This window comes from Brassica napus, unplaced genomic scaffold (assembly GCF_020379485.1).
Source record: "Brassica napus cultivar Da-Ae unplaced genomic scaffold, Da-Ae ScsIHWf_1155;HRSCAF=1643, whole genome shotgun sequence".
Classification (NCBI taxonomy): Eukaryota; Viridiplantae; Streptophyta; class Magnoliopsida; order Brassicales; family Brassicaceae; genus Brassica; species Brassica napus.
Genome location: NW_026014578.1, coordinates 1 through 19,993, shown reverse-complemented (window position 1 = coordinate 19,993; position 19,993 = coordinate 1). Strand labels below are relative to the sequence as shown.

Genomic DNA, 19,993 nt, shown 5'->3' with positions numbered 1-19,993 from the left:
TTAATAGCAACTAGAGTTTGAAGCCGCACGTCCGTGCGAATATTTTTTTGTAAATTTTGATATTATCTTACGTTTTAAATATATGATTTAAATTTTAGTGTTGTATGTTGTGTAACTTAATAATTTTATTGTTTAGATTTCTTAAATAGATAGTGATCTGTTTTTTATACAGGGAAGGAGTCTCCGCGAAAGCGCGGGGTTATTGACTTTTATATTTTTCTTTTACCGGAGAAAGATCCACAAGTATTGTGTGGTCGTCTTGTTGCATCATCTTTCGAATTGAATGCAAGCTCTTTACTCCAACTGCAACATTAACCACAAACATAATATGCCAAACACAATTACATTTTTTTATTGATTCCTATCAATTTTGAAATTTATTTATTTTGTTTGAATACCAAAATTTCTTAAATCATTCCTGGACTATATAATTTGTTTATAGTTTGTCATAGTATAACAATTGGACATTAACTGTTTTTTTTTTATTGTTGTTTGTTGTTAAGACTTTTATTTAGTGTTAAATACTAAGTTGAATGATGCTTTCATGTATGGAGATTAGTTTGTTCATCCTTATGAAACTTTGTATGATGTTAATGGTATTGTCAAAAAAAAAACTACCCTTTTAGTTGTCAATTCATATAACTTTTGTTGAACCGCTCAATTTTATGTGTATATGCATTTTTATTCTACATTGTATTTTAATTTAATTTTTTTTAAAAACGTCTGAAACAACTGATTACATCAGTAGGGCAAAGGAACAAAAACAAAGCAAGAGACTACATACTAAAACTCAATCTTAAGGGAAAGACTGAAGAGCTTAAAATGTACTCTCTTGACGGATAAGATCATGCAGCCAGGAAGGACCACCAAGAGCAAGGTATGACAGAAATAACCCATTAAATTTAGAATATTTTTTTGTTTGGCTAATTTTCACTGAATATTTTTATTATTTTCGTACTTCATTTATTAGCATATATGAATATTCGCCTTTTTTTACTATATGGAATTTAAGTAACTATAAAATAGGTTTTCATTATATAAAACTAAAATATATGAGGAAGGTAGTTTGTGTTTATTTTCCTTCTTTTCTGTTTGTGAGCTTAATAGTATGAGTTGCATATATGGTTTGACTCATCTTATTTGAAAAGGATCAAATTTTGATTAAAAAATAATGCATTCGAGAGAAATTTATTATCCTAAGTTTATGTTGATATTTTGAAATCGATTGTTCATAACAGTCTTATGACTGAGACCATTTCCTTAAAATGAACTTGAGATTCGATTGGCCATTGCATCGGTGGTGGACACTGATAGTGATAGGTAACAACTAAATTTAGCTTGACCTTCCAACACCGTAACCCCTTTCGTGTTCTCCTCCTTCTCTCGTCGTATTTATGACTCCAGGGCGTCTGCGGAGGTGATAATTATAGTACAGCAGAGGTGACGCTAATTGCCCTCGCTGCTCCGCCCAGATGCTTGTCTTTTTCTCCAATCGTCCATTGTCACTCACATCCAAAGAACATGGGATCTGTGAAGCCGTTAATTACTGAGCAAGACTGCTTTTTACTTCAGACCATTCAAGCTCTCTCCGCTTCATGGAAGCTTTACCGAGCTCCTATTGTCTAAGAAGGTGAAAAGGAAAACATGGGATGAAAAGAATCAGTGTACGACCATGTTTGAGCCAAATATTCATAGCTTACAGATTTCGAAAAGAATATACCTTCCTGAGCTATTACAGATTTCGAAAAGAATCAGTGTACGATCAAGTTTCTGCATGAGCTATTAATATTCATAACTTAATGTTATGAAAGAATATACCTTCCATCCATGCAATTGTGAGGTTAGCGCCAAATGTTGCAAAGAACTGGGCGACTTCTGGTTCATGAAACTGAGCAAATACCCATCCTGAGCTGAAATATCTTGGCAGAACTTCTGCAGCGTGGTGTAAAGACGTTATTTAGAATATAGAAGCATCAATTATAAATATGAGAGATCATGAGATTGAAAAAAATTACTTCTATAGATATAATTTAGCTGCTTGCCCCTTTTCTGTAGAAAAAATCTCTTAATGGAAAGGGGGAATCATGTTTCCTAGTTTTTATCTTTACCTCCAGAAATGACAACGATGAACCGGGGTTGACAGCACTGGCTGGACACTGGAGATACAAGAGCATGCTGGAATTTGAAAACATCTCATGTTCAAGTGGAGTGTGAGTCCTCCCCAGAACCCCTCACCGTAAGACTTGTCAAATAGTGTGATCGTTGTGGAAAGCATGAAACGTCCTATGACGAATGGGTGGTCTTTTTTTTAGACAGGTGACCATATTGGTTGGTTTTAAATCATTGAATGCAGGGATGAAAGTGTGGATTACAGAATTCTATTGACAATAACAGTTGCCAAAATTAGTTGGCCAGTGAAACAAAGCGAGATTTGGATATGTAAGAGTTTGTTGATCGAATACCTTCCCATCAAGAAGCAGAAGAATAATTCACATGAAGTCTGAATACTTTTGGATATACCTTGCATCATGAAAATGGATGAGCATCAAAAACTTGTTGAGAAGGGCGACCAAGATGTAAATTATCAAAGGTGACTTCGCAGTTGAAACCAGGACAACAACGACATCAATTGTGAATCTTAGCTACAGAGAGAGTTAGCTACTCGATATTACTGGCCCCAAGTAGTTTCAGTTTATCAAGGATGAATCGATATGTTTAAGATTATGGATGGTGTATTGTAGAGCCACTATAAGTAACTACATAAGCATGGAATGATTTGCTAATCAGCTACAGATGGTTTGATGATGGAACTTTTATATTCAAGTTAGGACGTGATACCTCTCTCAACGTTTCTTGATGTTTAGCAAATAGCTCATATACTTTATTTGAAGATTAGACTTCTCAGCTTGAAGCTTCTCGTAATCAGAAACTGAAAGACCTCCTAGATTTTGCTGAATGAATCTGAAAGCAAAACGAAAGAAGGATATTATGGTTAGAGATCATAAAAAAATTATACTCTTTGACCTTAAGTCATATTAGGATTAAGTTATAAAAGCTATCATCACCTGGGTACATATTGGTTAGAAACAAAGTACAGGAAGGAAGACTTGTCATTCTGCTCATACAAAACAACCAGAAGTAAATTGGAAACCCACATTGTGTTCCAGAACATACAAAAGAGTATAAATCAAATTATTATGTCAGGAAACGATCAAACTATTTGATACAGAAACGGTTGCAGTTTCTTTTAGTGATGGTGTAATGTAGAAAAAGAAACAATACCTTTGGTGAGAGAATCAATAACAAATACTTCCTAAAAGCCCCTAACTCCACCGAACTCTAAATAATTCCTGAAAGCTTCTTTCTTGGTTTCTTTTTCCTAAAACATATCAGAAACTAAAAGAAACAGACCTTTATTGTCAACTCATTCTTTTTTCGATCTCTTTTGCAAAGTGTTTACCTTTTCGTTTCCAGCGGGCTACGGTGGTGGAAATCAACCGCCACCTTACTCCTTCAGCAGAAACAATCCGCCGTACGGTGCCCCACGGCGCACTTCCTCCTTCTTCTCTTTCCGCGCCTGCTACATCAGGGGACTACATGCTGACAAAGGAGAAGCCTTACGGAGCTCCACCACCGCCTGGACCTTCAGATTATGGTGGTTAAGGTGCTGCGGCACGGCCGGCGCAGTCTAGAATGAATTGGCTGATTGGGAAACAACATCATAAGAGAGGTTAAGAATTGAGAAAATAAATCGTCTGATTGCAGATTAAAACCAGCGAAGACGCGACCGTTGAAGGGTCGAAGAAGGAGATCAATAAAACCCTAATCAAACAAAACTCGAAAACTTGTGATCAAACCAAACCAAAAAAACGTGGGGTCCACAAACTTTAAAACTGCCTAGGTGGATAGCCTTGGGGGAGATACTATTATTATATAGACTAGAGTCTTTGTCCGCGCTACGCGCGGAAAATGGGGTTGAAGAAATTATTAAGTAACATTTTTTAATATTATTAAGAAATTATTTGCTAAGTTCAATTATGTTTTGTTTGGAAGTTGACATTTTCTATAAGTTTTTGACATAGGGGGATGGATTAAAATGTCAGAAAATAGATGATAATAAATTAGTTTAAAGGAAGAAAAACAGATGAGAAAATATTTTGTTGCAGTCAAGCAGAATGAAAGATATTGAGGAACAATAATGTTTTTAGGTTGAAAAGAATTGTACACCATAAAGGTCACACTTATCAAAGCCACCTATGCGATCAAGTTTGATAACTCAATTAGTTATGAAAAGATACTGTGAATAATATATTATTTTATCAGTTACAAAAAAAAAGAATATATTATTATAATTCACTTAAACTTACAATCATAAAACTTTGGTTTGAACGCTGGTGGATTGCATATCTGGTGGACTACGAAATACATTCATAATTTAAAATGGTATGATTTTGAATAAAGAAATACTATATCTTAGGAGTCATGACACACCTTTTGGTTTGTTGCGTGATCCGAGTGGACGTCCTCTTTTTCTTTTTATGTGTGCTCCCTGTAGAAGTTTGGAAACAAAAAATTTTAGGTGTTAAAATTATTTTATTTTTTTTGCAAAAGAGCTTGATTTTTTTTTTTGAGGAGTTGGTTGCATTGTTATCCTATCGCGATGGAATATGGAATGGATGCTTGTGCATGGTCGGATTAGTAAATATTTTAAAGTTTTTCGTTTTGTCGAATAAGTATATTTATGAATTTGGCTAATTAACGGGAGTTAGGGGATTTGGGGTTTATGTAGCAGAATATTGGCATTATGTAATATTGACATGGCTATTAATATTGATGACACATTATATCGCTAAATATGACATATATAATTATATTTAATGTTAATTTATAATTTTGGTTAAGGTAATAACTCATATATTACAATTCATGTTGATATTGTTTTTTTAGTAAATTTTCCAATTATGATAATAATTCATACATCATCACTAAAATAAATATATTCGAATATGATAATCAATTTCGAAATATTGTTTTGTTTTAATATAATTATACAACTTCATAACTAAACTTAAAAAAAAACAAAATTCTATACTTAAATAAATACTTAATCGTTACATCTTTAGTATTTTATATATCAACAATTTTAAAAAATTAGTTTTAATTTTTGATAACTATACAATTATTTTTACAAATTTATTAATTATAAGTAACCAAAATAGATAGATAGAAAAATCTATCTAAGTCTAATATTTTAGATATATACATATATATTCTTAAAATAATTTCAGAAAACAAATCTATTTTTATTTTAAGTTTAGTTAATTTATATTTAGTTAATTCTATTATATGTAGTTAAAACAAATACTAAAATACGATTTTTGGTATAGCATACAAATAATTCAATGAAAAAAATAATCTATGATTTTTCAAAAATTGATTACTAACCTTTTTTAGTTTTATCAGATTTGTCGAGAGCAGCTTCATCCCATCTATAGTGAAATTCTTAATTTTGTAGTTTATATGTAATTATACTACAATATATTTTAATTTCTATTTTATTAGGTTATCAAAACGATATATGAGTTATGTATTTAAAAAAAAAATTCATCGTTTATATGGTTGTTGTGTTTTCAGGAATTTCCAATTTACGTTCCTTCAAGACTTTTGATCTTAAGTTTTGCAAGGCTTTTGAATTTTTTTAGAACAATACGACTTATCATTCGAAATTGGAAGATGCAATTATTATTATTTACTTACGAATACTGTCAGCAGTTTGTTATAAGAAGAATTCACCAGCTATACGGCGAGGGTTCAAACTGATACTTGCAAATATCAAATCCGAAGCAAATGCCACAACACATCTGTATAACAACGTGGCTTGTCAGATTATCAATTTGCTATGCACAAATAAATCCAACTTTCAGAAAGAACAGCATTCTATAAATTTGTCAATGTTATTTAAAAAGTCTGATGATATTTTAAGAGTCTCAACTATGATCTAAATTTATCAATCAATGATCCTATAAACACCATCAGTTCACTCGTCTCCAGTGACTGTTGCTTTTTTTAGACGCTGAGAGGGATGTTACCAAACGAATAATAGCTATGGTTCAGGTGATTTACACATATGAAGTAGATGGTGGAGGTACTTACCGATGCAAGGCTTGGTCATCAGAAAGCTTTCCCTTTGCTCTAAACCAATACCTTAGTCTGCAAGAAGACTTTGTCAGAATAATAAAACAAAACCAAAAAAAGTAAAGAGAATTTGATGCAAGTGATGAGTTTCATGTGTAATCAATCACATGAACCAGGTTAGTAAAGGTGAGATATACCACTACCACATCTCTACTTACTCCTCTTCTCATAGCATTAAAGACATAAATGATGCTTGTGATGAGATCGCTATTAGTTGGTGCGGATGGAGAGATATTGGAGCTGCTTTGGATCGACTTCCGAGGGAGTTCTGGTTAGTGCACATTGCGCAGTGGTTGTCTTTGGGAAAGCTATTACATCCCTTATGGAACTCGCACCTGCCAGCATCATTACCATCCTATCTAATCCATTAGCAATTCCACCTGCAAACAATCATGCTTGAACAATCTTGTTCATCATCATCATCATCATCATCACAAGAGTGGCATCAAGTTATTGACATACCATGAGGAGGAGCACCCATGTCAAGAGCCTCCAGAAGATAGCCAAACTTTGCTTCAGCCTGTTTGTAGAAAACAGCATGAGAAAAGGCTTTTCTGTAATAATCAATCAAACAAAGTGATTATAACCTCTTGAGATGCCAATGATCTCTAGAACCTTTTCTTGGACATCCCGCTTATATATCCTTAAACTTTCTCCACCAATCTAGTATACATCAAGACAGTGTATCAAAACAATCTCCAAAAACATTGTTCCATGAAAAAGTAAAATGGCCAAGCTGTTTATGTACCTCGACGCCATTATAGACCATGTCATAGGCAAGAGCTCGTGCAGAAGGTAAGTCATCCATATATTCAGGCCTAGGAGCTGTGAATGGATGATGTAATGCCTAAAGAGACATTTTTCATATTAGCAAACAACATAAAATGGCTATTAATCTCATTATATGAATTGACGGACCTCAAGCCTCTTAATATAGGTTGAGTAAGAAAGTAAAGATCCGATTGTTTGCTTTCTCGCGAGATGAGCGATGGACGTCGGCGAGATCGGCGGGGAAAGGTGGTGGTTGGAGAGAACGGTTTCTCCGGTGCAACGGGTTGTCGTAAAAGTATGTTCTTCCTCTCCGTCTCGCTTCCGTTTGTTCTGTCCAACGTCAGTGTGTTGATTCCACGTCCCTACCTCAAGCGGGAAATTCACAATGGCCTTAGACCCTCGAAGTTTAAACGCTGCTTGGTCGTAAGCCCTAGCGGCTTCGATCTCCGTGTCAAACGTCCCGAGCGAAACCCTAGTTCCCCGACGGTTCGGATCTCGGATCTCCGCCGCGAATTTCACCCACGGCCTCATCCTCACTCCTCTGTAATGCATCTTCTCTTCCGCGGACACATGTACGGGAAGCTGCTCTGGCTGGGGATTTGCGGTTGCGAATTGGATCCACTCGGTTCTGTTCGGCGGCTCGATCTTCAACGGCGGTTTCCGGTTCGATCTCGAGGCTGAACCAGAAACACCGTGTGGATTCGATTGAAACGTGAAAGATGATTCGCTCGATGCTAGATGATACTTTATGATAAGCAAATGAACTTTATGAGACTTAGATGTGGAAGCGAAGGAGAATCGAAAGTGGTGTAATGGGAGGAAGACGAAACGGAGAGGTCCGTGTGTTGTGTGAATGAACGAATGACATGGCAAAAAGAACTCATCCTATTGGATGATTTTCCATGCTGAGGTGGATAGGCTCAATGGAGCTCATATATCCCTTTTAATATAGTATAGATTTTATATATTTTACTTTTTATTGATTGTTTTTGTATAAAATATAGTTTTAAAATTAAATTAACTACTATAAAAGTATATTTTTATAGCATAATTAACCATTCTAGAAATGATAATATAATATGTTAGCCGACATCAGTAAAATATGTATGATTAAAATCATATAATATAGCAATTACATATTTATATAGCACTATAGCTATGAAAATATTAAAGTTAATTATATTATAAAAATCGTATAGTTGTATAACTATAATTTACCTCATAAATTATATTAATAGTCAAAATCGAAGCAATGTTGATGTAGATTTCTTACGCACTAAAAGAAACAGAACTTTAAAATAAAAAGAATCAATGTGAAATATATACTAGAGAAATACGTTAGAATAGCGTTAAAATTTTTTTTGTCACATATATACACTAGGATAAAAATGACCAAAATATTTCATTAAAAAAACAAATATACACTTATACATTTAGAGTTAACTTATCCAAACCTTAGTTAAGAGGTGGAGATTTGAGATTAAGTTTTAAAATTTTATAAAATAAAAAGTAAGTATTAAAAATTTGAAAATAAAGATTTAAAAAATAATTTTAAAAAGTATTTCAAATCACAAAAAAAATTGATAAAAAAAAATTCGAATTTGAAAACATATAATTTGAAACTATAAAAAAATATTTATATTTTTTTTCTTTTTTATTTATTTATTTGTATTTATATATCTAAGGTATTAAGATCTTTTTACCTATTAAATAAAACATTTTTGTCATTTTCTTCTTTGTGATCTATTTTTAGGATAAAAACTTGAAAATAGTCTATTTAGTAGAAATACTCCGTATACTATTTTAGAAAATTAATATAAAAATAACAAATCATTGTTTAAAGGATACAAATGTTTTAAAAATAAAGTCTAGAATAATTGAAATCACATTGGATTTTTAAAGTTAAGCTTCACAATATTGAAAATCTTCTTGAAAAAATAAAATATCAATAAACCTATCAAATCATCATTTAATTTAACATTTTAAAATAATAAGTCTACCCAAAAAATATTTCCTTTAAAAAAAATCAATTTGATGTAGCTCCGCAAACAAGAATTAACTTGATAGATAGATATGCTAACTCGAATCCGGGAGTATCAGAACGGATCCGAATTTAAAGAAAAGAGATCTAGATTTAGTCAACATCAAGACGAAATTACAGAATCACAAAAGGTATTCTGGTGATAATGTTAAAGAGATTATATGGATTGTGGATCTTTTTTTTGATGACTCAGAAATTGGATTCGAAATTTGGTTATCAATGGGATTCGATTTTTGATATTGAATGGGGATTTCACAGAAGGGAGATAGGAGGTATTATGGAATACTTACTATTAAAAAAAAGGGATTAGGTTAATCTAAAAAGTTTTCTCTATCTATCACACTTTCAATTTTATCTCTTTGTTCTCAATTATTATTGGTTGTTTGTCTCTATGGCTCCTCAGAGTATGATACTTGGAAGGAAACAGAAAGAGGTTGAACATCGTTGAAATACGAAAAACTGTTTGGATTTTGCCAACTCTGTTCTAGCCTCTGCCACGCTCTGAGGATCGGGCTCGGCGCTACAAAATTGCTTTCCATCACCAGCGTTCCAAGCTGAGCCAACAAAGGTAATATAAAGATAAATAGACAATGAAGTTAGGTATCTGGGAGAACGTCAGGTGGCCTAGCGGCAGTACTGAATGTTTTTCACACACGACTACCCGAGGTCACCAGTTCGATACTCGGGGAAAGTGGGGTGGAACTGGGTTAGCTAAAAAACCCCTGCGTCAGGTGGGCTACGGCCAGTACTGAACGTGGGATACGGTTTCTGGCGAGGTGGCCCTTCGGGGTGAGCCCAGTCACTATAAAAAGTTCAACCTATACAGTTTTTGAGAACGTCAGGTGGCCTAGCGGCAGTACTGAATGTTTTTCACACACGACTACCCGAGGTCACCAGTTCGATACTCGGAGAAAGCGGGGTGGAACTGGGTTAGCTAAAAAAACTCTGCGTCAGGTGGGCTACGGCCAGTACTGAACGTGGGATACGGTTTCTGGCGAGGTGGCCCTTCGGGGTGAGCCCAGTCACTATAAAAAGTTCAACCTATACAGTTTAAAAAAAAAAAAAAAAAAAAAAAAAAAGAAGTTAGGTATTTGGTCTCTCATTGTGTGTTTGGTCCCTGTTGGATTGTACGCGGGTCTGCTTCTGGAATTGGTTGGGACCTAATCTACTTGGGAATTTGGTGTGGTTTGGTCTTCACATTCGCATTTGAACATGTTATGGGGTTGGTCTCATTAAACCAAACACAGCGAAGAACCTGTGGCTACGATGGTGTTTTTTTTTATAGAGGCAACGATACGAGGTCTCAACTAGTACGAGGAGAATTGCGGTTAAAAGGGAAGGAAAATGATTGATGTAATGCTTTTGGAGTGTGAGTACAATCAAAGTAGAGACAAAATCAGACTAGGAGTACCGTGGTGAGGTTAGATACAACAAGGAATGTGACAAGGATATCTAATTCGGTTAATAGGCTACTAGATTTCAGTAGAAACGAGGTTATGTATATTGTCGATAATGATGTACATTTTATCATCTTTGGTCATTTTGTTTGAACTTATTTGGGTTGATTAATGATGTTATGGACTTTCTTTGGACAGTACTTTTATTCATCAGACATGACTGGAGATATAGAATTAAAGAATGAAAATCGCAGGAAAAGAAAAGGGAAACTTTGGAATTACTACTAGAAACAAAAAAGAAACCAATGAGTAAAGCATATGGTTCAGACTTCTGAGAGATACTCCTAGGTTCTAGTCTGAGCACACTATTAACTATCTTTATTTTATTCTTTTTTTTTTTAATAACTAGGATACTTGTCAGTGCCAGTCGGATCTGATTAATTACAATGAAAATTAAATATTTATATTGATTGATCACACAAATAAATAAATTTAAAATAATAGATATCAAACTTAGAAGATTTATCATTTTTCTACATTCACTGTACCATTCGACCATATTGTCATTTGACTTTATTAAAAAGATTCATCCGATTTTTCAACTGGGCATAGAAATGTCGGGAAAATGGTTTTAGGAGTTTTTAGGTTTTTCTCTCTTTTTTCAACCCAGGTTTATGAGATTTTAAGCTGTCATATAATTTGGAAATAGAACCAACAAAAACAAATTATAGATTTCATTTTAACATTGATATGAAGTTAGAAATGGTTATGTTAATAAAATGTCATAAATTACCAAACGAATTCAAAACTTAAATCAATTATTGTTGAAAATGCTCATTGAGATATATAATTATAGAATGAAAATCACAGGAAAAGAAAAGGGAAACTTTGGAATTATTAGAAAGTAAAAAGAAACCAATGAGTAAAGACAAAAGTAGGAAACGTAGTTAGAGAAAATGATAAATTATGTCAACAACCTACTAAGATTTTTTTTTTTCTAGTTCTACAGACTCCAGAACAAAAACAATTAAAAATTTCAACCGCTGTTAAAATATCATTTTACACGAAGTATAAAGTAGGTATTTAGGGATAATTGCATAACAACACAAAATACGTTAAGCAACATTATAACGTTCAGCAAAAAAATATGCAAGCAGAGTAAAACGTGTTCCATACGAAGAATCTCAAGTTTCCCAAGAAGCATCTTTCAGGTTTCCTACAAAGAGAAGAAACAACAATTTTAATCAATACAATTGTTCAAAACGAATAAGAAATGAATCAAAAAAGAAGAAGACGTACAGAGGAGAACTCGAATCATTAAAAATGATACTGATCGAGATGAGCTCGCTCAGAGATTATATAAATGTCAGATCTAAGAGTATAAGAGTATATATGAAACCAATCGAGATACTATAACATATCATTTAACCAGACTACTAAATAATGGAGATGGGAAACGATCCATGATCGTCACTGCATACGAAGAGAATATGAAATTGAACTAGCTCAGCTCAGAGATGATCTAAATGTCAGATCTAAGAATATATATGACACCAACCGGGATACTCTAGAGATAATTTAACCAGACTAGTACAAATTCTTCAGATCTAAAAGATAGTTTTCAAAAGATTGGAGATATACCTTTATCTGGAAGCACGGTGACATTCCGGCGAAGAGGAGGAGAATAACCACCAACAGCTCCTTGGTGGTGCGATCTTCTTCCTCCAATTGAAGGAAAACGATCCGGGTTCACTACATACAAAGACGAACACAACCATCCATTAACTATGAAATAGATCGAGATCAAGCTAGAGTGATAATCTAAGATCAAAATCGAGATTAGAAACCGATCGAGTTCGATATGACAATAATTTCCTTTTTCTAATTTTTTTTTCCTTTTTACAATTCTTAAACAAAAAAAAGTATAATAATTTACTTAATACTAATTTTCGTTTTCTAAAATCATAAATAAAATATAATTGTAAAAATTTGTTTGATAGTAATTATCCTTTTATAAAATCTTCTACAAAATAAAATTGTTAAAGACTGTTTAATTGTAGTTTTCTTTTTCTTCGAATCTAAACAAAAAATGTAAAACAAGTATTTCAAATATTTCCAAATAATAATAAACTTTCTTATTAAAATAGTAAATTTTATGTTTAAGAAATCATAATCCAAAAAAGATTACAATTATTCTTTTTTTTGGAACTGAAAGGATTACAGCAAGAACTATAAAGTCTCCGATCATAAATTTCAGATAAGAGTGATTGAGAAAACAACAACTGCATATGTGTGAAACAACCATTACCTCAAATACTCTGTGAAAAAAATTTGATTTCAACTACAAAGATTTTACTCAACTTAAAGATACAAGAAATTATTAATTTGATGATAACATTCATGCATTTATATACATATATATATATATATATATATATATATAACCTTTTTTGTTACAGATGTGTAATTAGTATATCAATAATATGAAAAAACCGATGTTCAAATAATTACTCTAACTTAATTGTTAAAGAGATATTTTTCTATAAATAACTGTAGCATTTTTTCTCTATGAATTATTAATCCAATTTCATTAAGCAATTTCAGTTTTTTTTTCCTTTTTTTTTCTACAAAAACTCTATTCTATATAGTGAAATTGAAATTGAAATAAAAGCAACATTGTGAGCCGGACAAGTATAACTATTTGAAGATATATATCGCGCTGTGAAATGTGATAGTATTGTTATTATCATGAAAGTCTTTTAGCAAGAGATATCAAAGTGTAATTTTCGAATCAGCATCTTCTGAACTAAATTCTAATAAAAAGATTTGGATGTTTATTTTATTAGTTAACTCTAATTAGTTGAAGAAAATTTAATATACTAATTTTTATTATTTCTATTAGTTTCAGCTATGATAATGGTTGCTCGGTTAATCTTGGCCATATGATTGAAAATTCTTAAATGAATAATGAAGTTTATGAATCTCGGTATTAGTTAACATATATATATTTATGTTAACTTCTATGAGTTAACTATATTTAGTTAACACAAAAAAAAATTAAACAAATTAATTATTTATTTATATATTTATTAGAATCTTAAATTTCATATTCCTAAAACCTACCCCACCCCTCAATTCTAAACCCTTAGTCTAGATTAGTTAACCTTAGGATTATAAGTGTTTTTTTTTCTTTTTAAAAGTGAGAACAAAAGTGGTATTAAGAATGTGGTATTTTTGGTAATTTCCCGTATAATATTGTCACTAACTAGATTGACCTTATTTAGCTTTCAATTTTTTCATTTTAATTTTTACTTTGGTTGAGTTTGGTTTAAATTTTTAGGTATGAGTGTTTTCTCTAACCTTAAATACAAAGTTGATAACAATTTACTTATGCACCATGATTATAAATACAAATACTAATAGGGATTTATGTGTGTAAATGAGTTTGTAATTATAAATAAATATCTCACAGCTTATGCAAACAAAAAAAAAAATCCTCAATCTATAATAAAATGATTTATTATTTTTATGTTTTTATTAAAACATCAAACAAACCCGTTGCAACGCACGGGCCTTATCTAGTTTGTAATAATTCCTATATACATATTCTTCACCATGCAACCTTCACTTGAGCATTTGTAATAATTCCTATATACATATTCACACCATTCATTCACCCTTAATTAGCTTAGTTACTTTTATAAATAAAAAAATCCAGACTGATCTCCATATATGTATTGAATATACACATGTGGGCGATTTGTTTTTTGTGCTTTTATCTATGATACATGAGCCAAAATAAGATCTAGATGATGAATGACCCATGGATTTTAGTCAGTTTATCACTAATCAGTTACAAAGGTATGTCTGTATAAAAACAAAAACATACAAAAATATATATGCATATGTGTGATATGTAGTTTGATACAAGTGAAGTGGGTTGGTAGATAATATAAGCAGGGCCCATACAATACTTGAGACGGACCTGAATAAAAGACCATTAAACAGTATTCAAATCACTATGTGATCTAATTAATTAGTCATCATTCTATAACACTAGATTTATAAGATGATGATAGAAAATGTTCAATCAACCACATGTTAATTTCTAAAAACAACTAAATAAAATATTATAAATCAACAACTTAATGAGATGAAATGAGCAATTAAACTATTTTATTAATTAATTACCTCTTGTTAATGTTGTTCTTGACAGATTTCTTCCCATACTTCCTCCATTTATAACCATCATCCATCACATCAATCTTTGATCTCGTACTAAATGCAACTCGATGACTCGGCGGGTCCTTCGTCTCAGCATCTTTCACTGATAAACTTACAAATATATTACGAAAGTTTTTATTTTTATGTTGTAAGGAAAGATAATTAAGAGATAAGATTAATAAACATTTACAAGCAATTTCAGCGTGGTTACTAGAAAGGTGCTTCAGCACCACGTGTGAAAGAAGAGGAAGATGACGTCATTCTAATGACGTATGGAGAGACTATCCATGGTGGTGAAAAGTAAGCTTCGGTTTAAGTAATGAGTTTTGGATATAGAGCTTGAGGTCCCCGTACGAGCATAAGGTCCACGGACGTCATAGTTAGTGTTCGGTAACGTGGATTCTGAAAATGTAACTATGTTTTTTAGAGATACTGTGATAAAGCTTAAGTTTGAGTGTCTGGCCTAACTTTGGTTTAAAAATTTTTTTAAGCAAAAATTTTGGCTATCCGGTCCAATCTATTTATGCAAATGTAAAAGAATGGTTACCTATAGACTGATTGTACCATAATTAAATACATCAATATGTTTCAAAAAAATTAAAAACTTAAAAATCAAACAGTTCCTGTCCATTTTTGATAGGAAACGTGTTTCTTATGGACATGGTTGACAAAAGATTACATCTGTTTTCTTATGATTCGTTGTGTTTCCTTACAAAAGTTATGGCTCATAGCTAAGCAAGGTATCGAGGATATATTATTACACTCACTGACCACAGTGACCAAAATTTCCTAAGTCAACGATTCAAATTGGTCTTTAATCTTGTCTTGAAGGTAAGGTGAAATTTCCTGGTGCCACTATTAATTGTTTTTAACCACAATATAGTAGTTGCTCTTTATTGTGTTAAAACATAAATATTAACAGAAAACATGTGATGTGGCTTTTTATTATGTGATATGGCTTTGTTATAAATTCATGTGATGTAATATCGTATAAAGATTACATGCAAATGGTTAAGAATATTGAAATCATCTAGTAATATGTAGGGTTTTCTTTAACTGAAATAGGATGGTCTTTAGAAACTATGAGTCATGTGTAAGTTTAAGCAGAGGAAAAAAAATCCTATATTGTCAAGGAAGGACTGAAACAGGCGGGCGGCTGGTCAAGAGTGAAGGAATGTGCCAGTGTGAGGTTCAAATGAAATTACATATGTTAATTTTTTTTGTATTGCTTTTAATTTTGAAAGCGATGGAGGCCGGCAAAAAAAAAAGAGTGAAAGTGATAGAGGTGTATATTCATGAACGCCGACCCTATTAGAAAAAATAAGTGCATCTTTCTTTATGCTAAAAAGTACTATATTTTATTATATAACAGTGATACTTATATTCCTTGAAATCTAATTTGGAAGAAAGTTCCAAAGTTTGATTTTTATTAAACCGAAACATTTGTTTTAAAGTTAGCGCTTACAATCTATGATTTTTTCGTCGGTTTTATAATAGATTTGAAAATTTCTACACAAAATAAATTATTAAATGTTTTTGTAATTTACTTTCTTATTTGTGTATATACTATGCGATGCTAATCAAAAATAAAATATCATATAGAAGTGCATTAGAAAACACATCATAATTGTCAATAAATATATAAAATATCGATTCTTATGAAACCAATAATTATTTTAATACTAGAATTCTTATTAACAAATGTTGAAACATATGGTTATCAGATTAGCCACAACCAGCTATTAAACCTAATATATCAAATGGTTATATTTGTTTTTTTTTCAGTAACACATGTTAAGTGTTTACAATCCAAGATATACGATGATCCAACCTTGGATTTTTTCAAGAGAAGTCCTATATGGAATCGATACCCCATCTCAAACAAAGAATCCAACCTAGCTTTTCTGTTAATTTTTGTATTATTTCTAATTTTGTACTACGATTCATACTAACTTTAATTAGAACTTTTATCTGATTCATACTACCTTCAAACGAAAAAAACTATTAAAAAAACTCAAACGAAAAATAACAATAAACGAGATATGATTTGATTATGTCAATCTATTAAACATATAGGAGTACTAACTCAAATGTTATCAAACAAACATATAACAATTAACCGAATATAGTAAGTATCCCAAAACTGTGAAAAAACAAGCAAACAAATTATATAGCTGTGACTAATCCAAGAAGAATAAGTCCAGCGACAATGAATCTTCCGAACACATAGCTGATCCTGAAATCACCACTTCCACTGACGATCTGAATAGGGAACAAGCAACTTCCGACGGATGCATTGTTCTTAGTAATCATAGCAGATCCTCTGAAATCGCAAGCCCTAACGTCTTGGCCCTGAATCTGGAAAAACATGTTAAATGCGTATGATATGTTTTGGATTTTGTCGAGGTTACTACATGTGGACCCGTAAAGCATCGCGGTGCAGTCACCATGGTAACACGCATAGTCTAGGTCCGGACCAACTTCATCTAGATTGATCGTGTCTTTGTTTACAACGCACCATTGCAGCATTGCTTATCTAAGTATTGCACACCTTTTTCTGCCACGGGTACGATCTTGCGTCCTTGTCCCGTGAAATCTAACATAAACTTCGGTGTTCCATCGTATCTGTTGAAAATATATTGAATATAACGAGAACTCAATGGATGATGTTTTATTTTTCCTCATTATATCTTAATACATGCATGGTATAATTTTTTTTGTTGTAATAGTTTAAGCATAGTATAACATAAGTGGTTATAAAATAGTAGTTTACTGGTAATGATGATAATGTGATGAGTGGAATAATAGAACATCGAAATAGTGAAATAACAGAACAAGGAAACACATCAAACACTAAAAAGTTTCTGCAAAAATACTCTAGATGCTAGAATTGGTTTTGAATCTTTTGATAAATGATTGCCGTAATGATTTGTAACGCATGCATGCTATTAGACTATTAGAGCGTGACGAAATCAGTTAAGAAAAAATTAAGAAACTCGATATATATACGTTTGAATAGCTATTACCTGAAGATTCCCCAATGTCTTTCAAATGGTCCAGGAAGAATACTCTTCATGTCTTCGTCGAGTAAACCAAAGAGATAAACTTCTAATTTCTCAGGTCTCAGTGGAGTCCCAACGTCCTTAGCAAGTTTTTCATAAGTCCTGCATAGAACTTCTCTGCTAGCTTCGGCGTCGCATATTTATGACCATCCGTTGGCCACCCAACCTATAGATAAAAGAATTTTTTTTTTTAAGAAACGCTATCAATATTCTTGATAGACATATCTAATAATCAACAACTTGCTTATCAAGTTACCTCTCCAACGATAATCTTCATATCTTTAATCCCAGCTTTATTCAACGCGTAAACCAGCGTGTCGTAATTCGCATCAAACACGTTATCGTAATTCTTTCCGTTATCAGGAATGGTCTGACCATTACCATCGAAAAATGCATATTCGACGGGAAAATGTTGGTTCAGATAAAGACTAAGGAAAGGGTAAATGTTGACGGTGAAAGGCAAATCATTATCATGGAAGAACTTGACGATGTCGAGCATTATTTGCTTAACATCGCTGCGGAAATCGCCTTCTGATGGCTTGTCGTTAGCTGATTGGTAAACTTCAGCGTTTTGTGGGATCGTGGCTTTCATTACATCGGTATGTCCGGCCTCTTTCAACGCTCTGTGAATGTTCTTTAAAGCTGGAAACGTTGTTTTCAAGTATGATCCATTGTATGCTGACAAGAACGGCTCGTTCCCCACAGCCACGTACCTACATAGCATGGCAATCGTGTGAAAGAATTAGTCAAACAGTATGTCTTTTAAGATTAGAAAAAAATCTTTAGTATATAAAAAAATCTGATTTTGAGGTTATATATATTGATCCAAGAAATTATAAATATTTTATTCTCATAATCAATATACAAACTATAATATGGGTGTTTATTTATTTTCTATTTAAGCGTTTTTGTTTTCTTCATGCTTAATTTGCTTTTGTTTATAACAATTCATCTACTTGTTTTAAACAAAAAAAAGGTTAAGATATAAACGTGGCAGAAGCCATTTATCACCTAAAAACGGATGATCTCAAATCCGGTATTTAAATCAATCAGATAACAAAAAGGATTAATTAATTGGTTTAAGTTGTTGTCTAGACATCTATCTAACTGAGACAAGACTGATCCCAACATGGATTAACGCCTAATGAATTTTAAAATATGTTAGTAAAGTTACTTGATGTTGACGCCATCCTTGCGCATGTAAGCAGTGATATTTTCTTTGACCCAATCTTTAGCATTACCGTAATCATCAGCTAGAGTTTCAAGAAGGTTATTAGGGATTCCGACCATAACCTCCATGCCCGAACCGGCCAAAGCATTCATCGTCCATGAATCAGCGTCAAAAAGCTTCACTTTATTGATCTTGTTCTCCTTAAGCATCCTAACAACAATGTCAGGATTCAGCGGATGTGATGCGATATTACCCCAATTCACACCGAAGCCTTCGACAAAACTAGCCAGGGTCAAAACGGTCATTACAACCGTCCCGAGGTTAACGAGCATTGCTGCCCTTCCGGCCATGTTGAGAAGGCGACGATGAATGAGATTGGTTTTGTTTGATCTCGAAGATGTGTCTGCTTTCTTTGATTGATTGTTGTGTGTTGTTTTTCTTTACAGTCGGTGAATTTATTTTCTCTGTCGTTGGGTGGTCGTTGTTGTCTTAATAATTAAAGATGTTTTTAGGTTGTTATTAGTGAAAGGTTTTAGCTTAAAATAAATTTCTATATTTAGGAAGAATCACGAGTTAATACAGGTGTATTTTTCGGAGATTTGGAATCAGTTAGTGCTTCTTTTTTTTAGTTTAGAGAGTACTAGGGGAAGTCCGCGCTTCGCGCGGATTTGATATTTTGTCAATATATTCTTAAGTTCGTTATTAAATGTATGGAATTTTGTTCATTTTGGTTCGGACCAGATTTTCGTACGCTTCTTTTATGATTTGTGTAATTACAAATTTGTGTAGTAGAATTGTATTTTTTTTGTAATGTACAATTGAGGTCAGGCCCGGCTTGAACCAAAACATTCGATACAAACGTATGGGGCCTACTATTTTTGTCAAAATTTTAAGCCTATTATTTTCAGTGTTATTACTTATAAATATATCAATTTGACAATTTGTTATCTCACAAGAAAGATTAAATGGTTTGGCTATCTTGCCCATTGAAAAGAATATGATCAAGAACCTTGATTATAAAGTTTGATGGATCATTTTGCAGGAAAAAATGCAAGAAAATCATATTAAGAACTGATAAGTTTTTTTTAGTTTGAAGATATTGTAATTTTTTATTAAAACTTTAGTTTTTATC

The 19,993-nt window shown here is 32.5% G+C and overlaps 2 long non-coding RNA genes and 1 pseudogene across 6 annotated transcripts; all 3 read right to left on the bottom strand.

Moving 5' to 3' along the window:
- Nucleotides 1–1,139: 1,139 nt before the first annotated feature.
- LOC111209703 lies at nt 1,140–3,903 on the bottom strand. Of its 5 annotated transcripts, none has more exons than XR_007330965.1 (7): nt 3,461–3,898; nt 3,066–3,396; nt 2,839–2,961; nt 2,463–2,520; nt 2,109–2,378; nt 1,819–1,932; nt 1,140–1,622 (listed from the first exon to the last, which is right to left on the bottom strand). It is a non-coding gene; the product is annotated as an uncharacterized LOC111209703 (long non-coding RNA). The 5 variants fall into 5 exon arrangements; XR_007330966.1 differs by having other exon boundaries at nt 3,066–3,115; nt 3,461–3,893; XR_002661135.2 differs by having other exon boundaries at nt 3,066–3,115; nt 3,283–3,892.
- A 7,516-nt stretch (nt 3,904–11,419) lies between these two features.
- Nucleotides 11,420–12,364, bottom strand: LOC125596225. The gene is made up of 2 exons (XR_007330962.1): nt 12,046–12,364; nt 11,420–11,620 (listed from the first exon to the last, which is right to left on the bottom strand). It is a non-coding gene; the product is annotated as an uncharacterized LOC125596225 (long non-coding RNA).
- A 3,265-nt stretch (nt 12,365–15,629) lies between these two features.
- LOC106402845 lies at nt 15,630–19,342 on the bottom strand (annotated as a pseudogene).
- Nucleotides 19,343–19,993: the final 651 nt, after the last annotated feature.